At 41.5% G+C, this 11,495-nt stretch overlaps 1 non-coding gene across 1 annotated transcript; it reads left to right on the top strand.

The window, feature by feature from the left end:
* Positions 1-3,162: 3,162 nt before the first annotated feature.
* TRNAR-CCU lies at positions 3,163-3,235 on the top strand. Its single transcript has one exon. It is a non-coding gene; the product is annotated as a tRNA-Arg (tRNA).
* The last annotated feature ends 8,260 nt before the right edge of the window (positions 3,236-11,495 follow it).

Genomic DNA, 11,495 nt, shown 5'->3' with positions numbered 1-11,495 from the left:
ATTTGAGGCCAGTGTAGGACAAACAGGTCCTACAGGGATTCCATGATGGGGTTGGCTTTGCTGTTTTCGATTCAGGAGAGAGAGAATTGAGCTAGAGTCAAAGAAGATTCTGTATTCTATGGAAGTAGGAAGCATCTGGAACTAGGGTGGGCTGCTGTGGTATCTCCTAGGAGGAGGGGGATATGGAAAGAGAAGGGGCCCTGGGAAAAAACCCAGAAAGCCCACACTCAGAGTTGGGCAGAGGAAGAAGAGTCAGCCAATGTGAGCTGGGGGGTGGGTGGTGGAAGGGAGGGAGTGGCGTGAGGGTGGGCAGGAAAGTGGGAGGAGTGCTAGGTAGCCAAAAGAGGGACAGCTTTTCACAAGTGTCCAGTGGTTACAGTGGAGAATGCTGAAGTGGGCCAAGTAGAATGAGATCCTGTTGGATTTGGAAAGGTCACTAGTGACTTGCCCAGAACATTTCAGTTTCATGGGGAAGGTAGAAAGTCGTTTCCAGAGGCTGAAGGGTGACTACCAGGTGAGATGCAGCCGTGGGTGTGGGGTACTTTGAGCAACATACAGTGGTAGATGGAAGGAGACAGTTCAGAAATGGGGGCATGCGAAGTTTCCAGAGTGTTTGCAAGTGAGAAGACAAGAGTCAAAGGATAGGAGAGATCATAATTGACAATGAGCAATATCTTCATCCATGAATGCCCTTATTTTCCAAGCAAGAGGTTTGGAGCAGGAATCTCAGTACTGTCTGAACTGGGAATATCAGAATATCTGCAACCATGAGCCATAATTCTAGAACCAAAACTGTTCCTGGATGGTAAATTAGCTGTGCTAATTGTGGAAGCTATGTTCAGAGCTTTGGGCCATGAAGGTGGTGCTTTTGCTCTCTAGAAGAAGTAATTTAGCCTCTAGGTGAGATAGGAAATCAAGGAATGATGCATATGTGCTTAAAACAAATATTGATGCCTCCATTCTGCACCATAACTACCCTCTTAGAGAAAGAGAGATTATTGAATAATCCCTGGGCCTGGTAGATTCTGACTGCAAGCTGGGCACTGGGCCAGTACAGCTTGTCAAACCAGGTTACACGGGAATGTGCCCAGGGCTGCTGAGAATAGGCAGCTCTGATCAGTGTGCATGGGCTTGTTAGACTCAGGCTGGTTTTTGCTTTCCTTTGAAAGGGACACCTGAGCCTCTTGTGTAGGTAAGAACTCTGTGTTCGTCCCCACTGCTCTGTTTGCTTTGGTTACTGGTGCTCAGCAGAAGAAGCCTCTGTCTTGGTGAATGGATCTTTTCTGAGAATAATCTTGGCCAAAGGCTTTTCCACTGTAATGATGGCAGCTACTACTTACAGAAGACCTGCTCTGTGCCTGATGCTCTGCCAGGGACCTTGTGTGCATCTAGCTCACAACCGACTGGCCAGGTTGCTATTATGATTGCCGTCTTACACATGAGGAACCTTTGGCTCCATGAAGTTTGCTGAGTTTCCCAGTGTTTTACAACTGATAAGTTGTAGAACTGGGTTTTTTATTGGATCTTTCTCCCTCTAAGACCACCATTCTGTACTGCTGGCCTCCCACATGCTACTGTGTCCTGACTCTTCAATATGTGTCTGCTCATCTGGTGCTAAACAGCCCTCACAGTAGCCCACGTGGAAAGTTATTAAGCCACATGACTTAGTCCTCTATTGTTGCTTTCAGAACAGATGTTCCACACAAAAAATAGCAATAAAACTCCTCCTAACTTGCCTCCTTGCCTTTAGTATCTCCCCCAACAATCTGCCTTTACAGTATCCCAGAAGGAGCTCTGTTAAAGCCCATGTCTGAAAGCTCTCAATGGCTCCCCATGGCTATTGGACAAAGGCCAAGCTCCTTGCCTTGGCACACAGGGTGGCCCTTTATGACTTGGATCTTGCCAACATCTCTAGTTGCATCCTCCACAGTCTTTGCCTCCAGACGACTCACTGTTTTTTCAAGCAAGAAACTGAACTGGTTCCCATGCTCCTTTACCCCTCTGAGCCTTTGCTCAAGATATTCCTTTTGTTTGAGATGTTCTTACTCCCTTCTCTGCTTGATAACCCAAATGGCACCCCTTCTGTAACCCTGTCTCTGACTGCTTCAGATGGAATTGTTCTAGAATATTCCTTACTGAATTTTCCTTAATTGTATATCTGACTTCTCTAAAGTTGGTGAGCACAGGTGTGGATACCATGCTCTGCTTGAGTTCAGCTTGGGCCTGACGTGCAGCTTGGAACTCAGTAAATGTAGTTCCACTGGGACTCAGTGTATTTGCATTTGGCATTGAGCTTGATGATCTTGGAGGCTCGTGAGTCCCAGTGGGTTTCCCATCTTCATCATGGTGTTTAAAACAGAAACTGGTTGGAAATAGAGGTGGTGAGAGGGCATCTGTCTAACCTTTAAGCTAGACTAGATTTAACCTATTCATGAAGAACTACAATACCTTTTCTATTTCTCTTCTAATTCCAAAGATGCCTTAGGAATCATATTGAGAAAGTTTATACAGGGAGCATTTTATGGTCCCCTGAAGAAAGACTGCAGGCACTTAATTATATGACCTTAATTAAGTCTCTGTAATTTTAGGGTTGATCATTGTCCTCATGGAAATGGGGCCCCTATATCATTTATCCCTTCACCCTTGGATTTTATCATGATGTTATACATGTATCACATCAAATAGCATACTCTGTATTTCAGGGAGATGCTTCCTAAAACTTAATTCAACTAAAAAGCTCTATTACCATGAAACAGGGAGTATCCTTATTCCCAATTTACAGATGAAGAAACTGAAGTTCAATTCAATTTTTGAAGATTTTATTCTTTGTAAATAAAGCAGCATTCTTCATTTTTCCACTTGTTACACTGACTTTTATCATAGCCAGAGGTCCATAATAAAATGACCATTTTTAGGTCTACTGTGTCACTTTTAATACCTTCATGAAGGATGAATGGCCTCCTTCTTATTCTTTATGATTTCTGACCTTTATTTTAGGGACTATGTACCTATCTGTGGGAGCTGGGGGTTGTGTTGATTCCTCTTGGTTTCCATTTATGAGTGTCAACATTTGGTGCTTGATGCTGTGACCCTTTTTTCCAGAGATGCTTTACCTGCTCCTTTGTTGGATTTCTAATTAAAGAATTTTTTTTGGAGGGGAGAGCCTGGCTGGTTCAGTCAATAGAACATGAGACTCCTGATCTCAGGGTTGTGAGTTCAAGCCCCATGTTAGGCAAAGAGCTTACTTAAAACACATTCCCCCCACCCCCCTCCAAATTTAGCTTCTGGGATTTTAAATATGTTCATGACTGGGGCTTAGAAAAATCTTTCAATTAGGCATTCTGATAGCTATTTTGAACAAGGAGGAGAAAGCACATTCCGTAGTGAATAAAACATTCCAAAGTGGCAATGCGCTCTGAGTGGTTCCAATGCCTCCTGTTCTCCTTTCTCACTATTATGCAAATTGGGGAGATATACTGTTACTTCTTGGCCCATCCACTACTATACTGATGATCTCCACATGGATGGTCTTTTGGCACCATCTGACTTGTCAGCACTGCTCAACTCCCAGAGTCCTGTGGTGGACATCAAGTTGTTTCATCCACTCACAGAGTATCAGATCTAAGAGGGCCCCTAGAGCCCATCTGGTCCACTGCTCCCTCATTTTCCAGAGATCACTCGGTGAGGTCTAGTGGGGAGGAGACTCTGACAAGGTACACGGGACTTAGAGCACAGCCATGGGTGGACACCCCAACCCTTAACTGATGCTGTTAGTATTCTTTTTACTTTCCTTAAATTTAGGTTTGTTACTCTTCCTTTGTTAATGTCAACCCACAGTTAGCAAGTATCCCTATCAGAGTTTTATCAGTTCATTTTCTGGAGCACACAAGAGCTGGAATTCTTGTGTATGTCCAGCTCCCTCATTAACATCTCTTCCGTGTCTTTGATTCTGCCAATGAGAAAATGTGACTTCCTTCAGGCATGGGGTCTGGGGAAGGGATACTGGTGTGATGGGAGAGGGTGATCTCCTCTTCTAAATGGTAAGGAAATTAAACTGCAGATACACGGTTTGTTTGAGGGATGTTGAAAAATCTTGATGCTTATTGCAGTATATATTCAGATGGCTGCCTCTTTCATGTGGTTGTGTTGGTACCAACATTAAAGCAGAGGACATTGATGAAAACAAAAAAACTTTGTTTTTTCTCAGCTCTAGCAAGACTTGTATGGATATATCTTTCCAAAGAACATAACCAGATAATTAGTCACAAGAATCACTGTGATGATAAGATATTACCTGCAAAAGGAGCTCTTGGGTTTCAAAAATGTGGCCAGCATGGGGCAGGAGGAGCCCCTACTAAATCAAAGCATGGGAAAAAGCTTTGCAGAGCTAAAACTTGATCCCAAGCTTTGACTGAAAGACAGATTTTTTTTTTAATCCTACTAAAGGAATAAGAAAAAATGAAAAGATTTGATTGACTCTTGTTTTTCATTATTTTTCCATTTTACTCATTTCTATACTTCTGGCTTCCAACTGTGACTAGGGAAGGTGCCAAAGTATCAGACGAGGTAGTCCCCCTGGAATTTAAGTCTGACCAAAGGCTGAAAATATGAAAACTCCACCAAATGAAAGAATCTAAATTCCAGGCCTGTAGTGTATGCCATGAGTTTAGGGGCATTTTCCTCAGACTTTTTAGGACTATTACATTTTTATGTTTTACAAAACTAGTGTTTGAACATTTTCTAGTTCACTGACAAGTCTTAAAGTAGAGAAATTGGCAATCAAAAGAAGAGGTGTGGGGAGGTATAAGGAATGACCACTTTTTTAGCCCTTATTATATTCTACATATATTATTTCATAGAATTCATATAAAAGTTCTATGAGAATTCATTTTACAAGTGGGGAAATTGAGTGTAAGTTTACTTATTGAGTGTGAGTTTCCTATGGTTATATAGCTATTTGGAGGCAGGATTGGGATTCAAAATGGTTTGATTCCAAAACCCATGCCCTTATCCACTTCCTATTTTCTGGTCACCTTTTTGAAAAGAACACAAAATGGCAGTCCTCTTTCTGTCTGTGTTTGCTGATTTTGGTAATCCCAGATCTCTGGTTAACTGAGTTTGTTTTCTTAAAGTAGTAGTAATTAATTTACTCTAGTAAACTGGAAACATTGGCCAAGACATGAGATTCTTAAGGATATTTAGATGCTAAACTGGGGCCAGGACTATAGTATTTATGTCTTTATGAATTAACAGTGATTTATGGCACCATGACTTCTCTTTAAGATCATGATGTCAGACATTCTGGAACCACCTTAACCTAGGCAGACTGTTGTGAGTGGGTAAGCACTAAATGTATTTATGGTCAGGAAACTGATGCTTAAATTTCAGTTTTGCTACTAACTTGTTTGGTGATCTTGGGGGGAATTTCTTTCTCCTGTCTGGATCTGAATTTCCATATCTAAACAATGAAAGAGTTGAACTGTATTTGTAACGTAATTTCTGACTCTAACATTATGGAATTTTGTCACACCTGACTTAAATGAAAGTTTCATGAAGGTGGGGGCTTTGTTTACTACTGAAGTATCCCCAGGACCCAGAACATGTGCTAGCACATAGTTGGCATTTAGTATACACTTACTAAGTACGTGAATGAATCTGCTTCCTTTATAAACTTAGCGCCAATTAGTCAACTGTTATTTGTTGAGTACCTCTTATGTGCCAGGCACTGTGCAGGGCACCAGACAACCTTGAGTCTGTTGCTAACATCATATACTAGTAAGCATAACTCCCCCCCCCCATTTTCTGCAGTTTTTTGGGGGGTCATAAAATGGTTTTAAAATTTTCACTATTCAGATTCAGTATTGAGCATCTACTAAGGATAAGTCAGGGATGTAGTTAGTCAGTTTTAGTAAATCATGCTCCCAGGGTTTACTTCCCAAGAGCTCTCCAGTACTGTCCTCATCTACATTTGAAAGTCCTAGAAAAGTAAGCCAAATGGTGGATGTCTCCAGTATTACCGCCTCTATTAGGTTTCAAAGCCAGGAAGAGGTGAAATTAGTGAAAGTGGTAGTGGAAGCAAACTCCACACTGCTAAGATAGTTCTAATATTGTCACTGCTTTTCAAGATTTTCTGATGATTTCTTTTGGTAAGATGAAGGAGAGGCAAAGACTAATAAATGGCTTACTCTCAGTTCCACTGGGGAGGGTCACACAAGAAGCTCCCATCAAACTCTTTCCCCTTGAGTGGTACTTCTAAAACATAAATATGACCATGTTCCTCTCCTGTTTACATTCTTCTTTGTCTCTCCATCGTCAGGGTAAAATTTATACTCCCTCTGTAGAAAGAAAAACAGGAAGGCATATATGATATATATACATACATACACACACATATATATCACAGGCATTGCATAAGAATATATATATATATGTAAGAACATATGTATATATATGTATATATGTTCTTATGCATTGCCTGTGAGTGATAACAAGGTATGGTGCCATTTGCTAGGGGGAAGCCATTGCTACTTGAATCATGGCACAATGGAGGGCCAGCCTTCTCATTTACTTATGTACTTACTCATTAATTTTTCTGGTTCTTCATTTGTTCTTTTACTCTTTCACCTCATCTATTCCCTTCTTTTATCATCTACCCATTCATCTACTCATTTGTTCATTCAGTGATTGGCTAGAATAGGTCCTCAGTGAAGTCACCCAGCCCAGACCTATCCTATTTGCATACCACAGGGTCAGTAAGGAGTGGCCATGGCAAGAAGTGGGAGGTGGAAGAGCTGGATCTTTATCTAGAACCTGAGTTTCTTTTCTAAACTCGAATGGATAGACTAAATTAGCTTTTATCAAATTGGCCTTATACTGAATATTCTCTGAGATTTATAGACATTCAGCACAAAAGGAGTTCTGTAGTAACAACAATTAAAAACTTGGAAAACATTGGGCTAATTAAAAATAAACATCTGATTAATAATTTTAAAAGTTGTCTGAACTGTGGGGCTTCTTAGAGCCTCTAATATGCTAATACAAATGATTGTCTCTAAGGAGCTGCAGCATGAAAAGGCTTAGACATCTTGAGAGTCTATGAGCATTCAGAGCAGTTGGGTGTCCTTCAATTTATATAGCTCTTAAAGTTTTCAAAGAATGAGAGGTCCCTGGGTGGCTCAGTTGGTTAAGTGGCCAACTTCGGCTCAGGTCATGATCTCACGGTTTAAGCCCCTCATTGAGCTCTGTGCTAACAGCTCAGAGCCTGGAGCTGCTTTGAATTCTCTGTGTCGCCTTCTGTCTCTTCCTCTCCCCTGCTCATGCTCTGTCTCGCTCAAAAATAAATAAACATTAAAAAAAAAGTTTTCAAAGAATGAACTGGGCGGTAGACTTGGTCCTTCTAGATCTGAAACTGTTGAATTCAGTAAAACGCAGTGGTTCTACTGGAGAATAAATGATGTCATTAAACCTTTAAATTTCTGTGGTATGAAATTTGATATACTGAAACCCAGCAGTGTCAGTGGAGGGGTGGTTGGGTAGGCCTTGGTGATTGAGTTGAAGGGGTCACTAAGCCTTTGACTATCCCCTTTGCATCATTTGCCTCTTACAAATTGCAAGAAATTTATGATGTGGAGCCACATATTTCTAGAGGGCAAGTCACCTACCTACTCAATCTCTCCATCTGCAAAGTGGATAAGAGGAGTCCACAATTATTTTCCAGCTCAAATTGTTGGTGATTTTGTGATTTTCTCTCTGGTTACTCATCAAGAACAGGCCCAACCTTGAAGCATATGGGAATTAATCATGTCATGGGGAAATGAAACAATATTTGTTTTGATTATGCCACTAATTAGGTAAGGTTCACCCTGACCCTGACTGAATGGTGCGGGCAGGGGCTTGTAACGTGAGAAATGGATCCAAATGAGAACGTGTTACTTGAGCAGGGAGTAGGAAGCACTTAAGTTCAGATCTCTTGAATTGGGATGTGATGAGGATAGTTTCTGGAAGGGTGAGACCAACTCTGGTGAAGTACATGTCTGCTAAGCTGGTACTTGTATATTCTTATTTATATCATGGTCTTTGCTCTCCACTTTTATTTAATGCAATGCAAATGATAAAACTAATATAACTGCTGTCACTTAGGGAACACCTACTAAGTGCCATATGTTCTCCCAAGAATTTTACAAATAGTACTTTATTTACACTTCACAACAATCCAGTAGAGAGCTATCATTTCTGTTGAAGATGTGAGGAAAGTAAGGCTCAGAGAAGTTAAGTAATTTTCTTGAGATCCCGCTTGATTGCATGAGGATTCAGACTCACGCCTATCTGACTTCAAAGCAGTGATGTGCAGGCAAATGTTTAACGACCAGCTCTCTGTGGGGAAAAACAAAGCCTTGATTTCTTGTGTTTGCTGACTTTTGTGGTGTGAGCATCCCCGTCGTGGCCAGTTTCCAGCTACCAAGGTAATTACAGAGTTGGGAAGAGATGTGCACAAGTGGTTCTATGGAGCTAATATGCCCCACTGACAACGTATCACTGCAACAGCTCTGCTTTTACCCATCTGCTCATATTCAGGGTCACGGAGGAGTTCTGCTCAGTTTCTGGGTTTATAACTGAACAGGTAGGGACATCCTGCCAACTTTGGACTTATCAGAGGCAGGAGTCTGGAGTCTTCTATGGACAAGAAAATATTGCCTAGACATTAACATGATAATGAGATTGATGTTCATGAGGATCATGATGATGATACATAGCCTTAGCAGTAGTTAAAATAGTAATTTTTTTTTGAAGAGTGTACTATGTGCTAGATAGTGCTCTAAGCATGCAGAGAAGCGATAGAATGGAGTGTTTAAGGGCTTGGCTCTGGAGTTAGGTCTGCCTGTGTTTAAATCCCACTCCATTTGTACTTGTTAGCTCTGTGATTTGGGGCACGGGATAGTATTAGTACCTACCTAATAAGATTGGTGTTGTTTAGAACAGAAGATTTTATGAGATCAAGAATGTAATATAATGGTAACTAAATGTTCCATAAGTGCTAGCTACCATTATGTTACGTTTCTGATCTCGTATAATCCTCATGCTAGCTTTCTGAAAATGTCTTGTTCCCATTTCACCTAAGAGAAAACTAAGAAATTGAGTGGTTAAGGAAGAGTTTGGGCAAGACTGAAACTGTGGTCAGTGTAACTATAAAACCCGTGCTTTTATCTTGTAGCCACATGGGATGTGTTTTACAGATGAAGAAGGTGAGGCTCACAAGGATTGTTTGTTAAAGGTCAAATAGCTATAAGGAGCAACGTCAGGGTTTGAACACAGGAGACCTCAGAACTGTACTTTTTAAAAAAAGTATTACAGTATCATCTTTTGTGGAAGTCTCATTGGTGACAGACCCTGACACTGAACTTTTCTCAGTCTTTCCCACAAATTGCCTAGGCCTCCAACACCTGCTAGGAATCTGTATTTGTCTCTGTGAATATATAGGAAACATGCATTTGAATTTGGACTGTCTTATATGCAGGTAGCAACTCATGTATATGCATAGTGACATTTTCACCTCAGGTTGACTGAGGCAATGGACAGAAATTTATAATAGCCCCAGTAGCAAAGACCCAAAAGAAAGAGGGACATTTTGATCAGAATTTGCAAGGAAGTAGACCTCCTCCTCCTCCTTCTTCTTAATGTTTATTTATTTTTGAAGGAGAGTGAGACAGAGTGTGAGTGGGTGAGGGGCAGAGAGAGAGGGAGACACAGGATCTGAGCAGGCTCTAGGCTCCAAGCTGTCAGCACAGAGCCCAACGCAGGGCTCAAACTCACAGACTGCGAGATCATGACCTGAGCCGAAGTCGGTTGCCCGACCGACTGAGCACCCAGGCGCCCTAGAAATAGACCTTCTTTACGTGATTGCCTCTTTGTCTCCTCCCTGACCCTACATTTTTTTCTTTTCTTCTGTTCTTTTCTCTGCATACTAGTGTAATGCAGAGGAAGTGCTTGGCCTATGGAATATCACTTATTCATTTAACCAATGTATATTAAATACCTAGGATATACCAGGAAGTGCTCCAGGCAGTGAAAGAAAGAGCTACAAGTGAAAACTGGCAGTCTCACTGTTCTTGCAAATTTTTCATTTTGTTAGTAGGAGACAAATAATAAATGAGTCTAAAATATGTTAGGCGGTGGTAAATGCTTAGAAGAAAAACAAGCTTGATAAGAGACAGCAATGGGGTGCTATTTTAGATAAATTCATCAGGGAAGCTCTCTCTGATGTTTGAGCAGAGCTTTAAATGCATGTGGATATCCAGAGGAAGTACATGCCACATACAGGGAAAGCAGGTATGAAGAACCGCAGGTAGTAATGTGTTTGGCATGTCAGAGGAATAGTAAGTAGGTCTGTGTGACTGGAGTGGAGAGAGCAAGGGAGAGAATGGTAGGAAAGTATGTTCCAGGTAGCTATGGCTGTGCAGCAAACTATACCATGGTGGGCTAAAACAATCGTTACTATCTGCGATCATTCTGTAGGTTGATTGGGCTTGACTGGGTGTTTTTTCCTTAGAGTCGCTCATGTGGTTACACTCAAATAGCATTTGGGGATGAAAACATATGAAGGCTTGACTGGGCTGGGAGAACAAGATGGCTTGCTTACATAGCTGCAGTTGATGTTGTTTCCCAGGATCTCAGTTGCAGGTGTTGACTAGAGTGCCTACCCAGAGCCTTGCTGCTATCATATTGTCTGGGTTTCCAACAGCATGGTGGCCTGAGGGCAATGAACTTCTAACATGGTGGCTCAGGACTCTCAGATGCCTTGCAGGCAGTCAAAGCTACTAGTCCTCATAAAGACTGGGCCTGGAACTGATATGGGATCACTTCCATTATGCTCTTTGTCTTAATGTACTCTGATTCAAGGGGAGGGACAATAGATTCTACCTTCTCAATGACAAGTGGCCAATTTTCATCCATCACGGAGGAGATTAGAAAAGTAGTGTGAGGGGTCAGATCCTATGGGGCATTTCAAGGCATGGAGACAACTTTGGAGTATGTTTTTCTGAGTACAATAAGAAGTCATTGAAGGGTTTTGAATGACGAATGGCATGACCTAGTTTATGTTTTACAAAGGTCACATTGACTGCAATACAGAGAGAGAGATCAGACTATAGAGTGATGAAGGTGGAAACAGAGACCAGTTAGGGGGCTTTTGTAAAAGTTCAGTGAGAGATGATGATGGCTTGGGCCAGTGTATAGTGGGATCATGAGATGTGTTCCAATTCAGCATATAATCTGAAGGAAGGAACTTCAGGATCTGCTGATGGATTAGATGTGAGCTGTGAGATAAGTAGAGGAAGTAAAAAATACCTCCTCTCTGGTTATTTTGGTCTTTGTGCAGGAAGGCATAGAACTGCTATTTTCTAAGATTAAGAAGGCAGATGAAGGATTAGTGTTTTTGGGGGGGTGGGTGTAGAGATCAGGGTTCAATACTCGACATAGTAGGTTCAGGTTGCTTATTG

This window comes from Lynx canadensis, chromosome D4 (assembly GCF_007474595.2).
Source record: "Lynx canadensis isolate LIC74 chromosome D4, mLynCan4.pri.v2, whole genome shotgun sequence".
NCBI classification, from domain to species: Eukaryota; Metazoa; Chordata; class Mammalia; order Carnivora; family Felidae; genus Lynx; species Lynx canadensis.
This window is presented reverse-complemented; position numbering and strand designations above follow the sequence as displayed.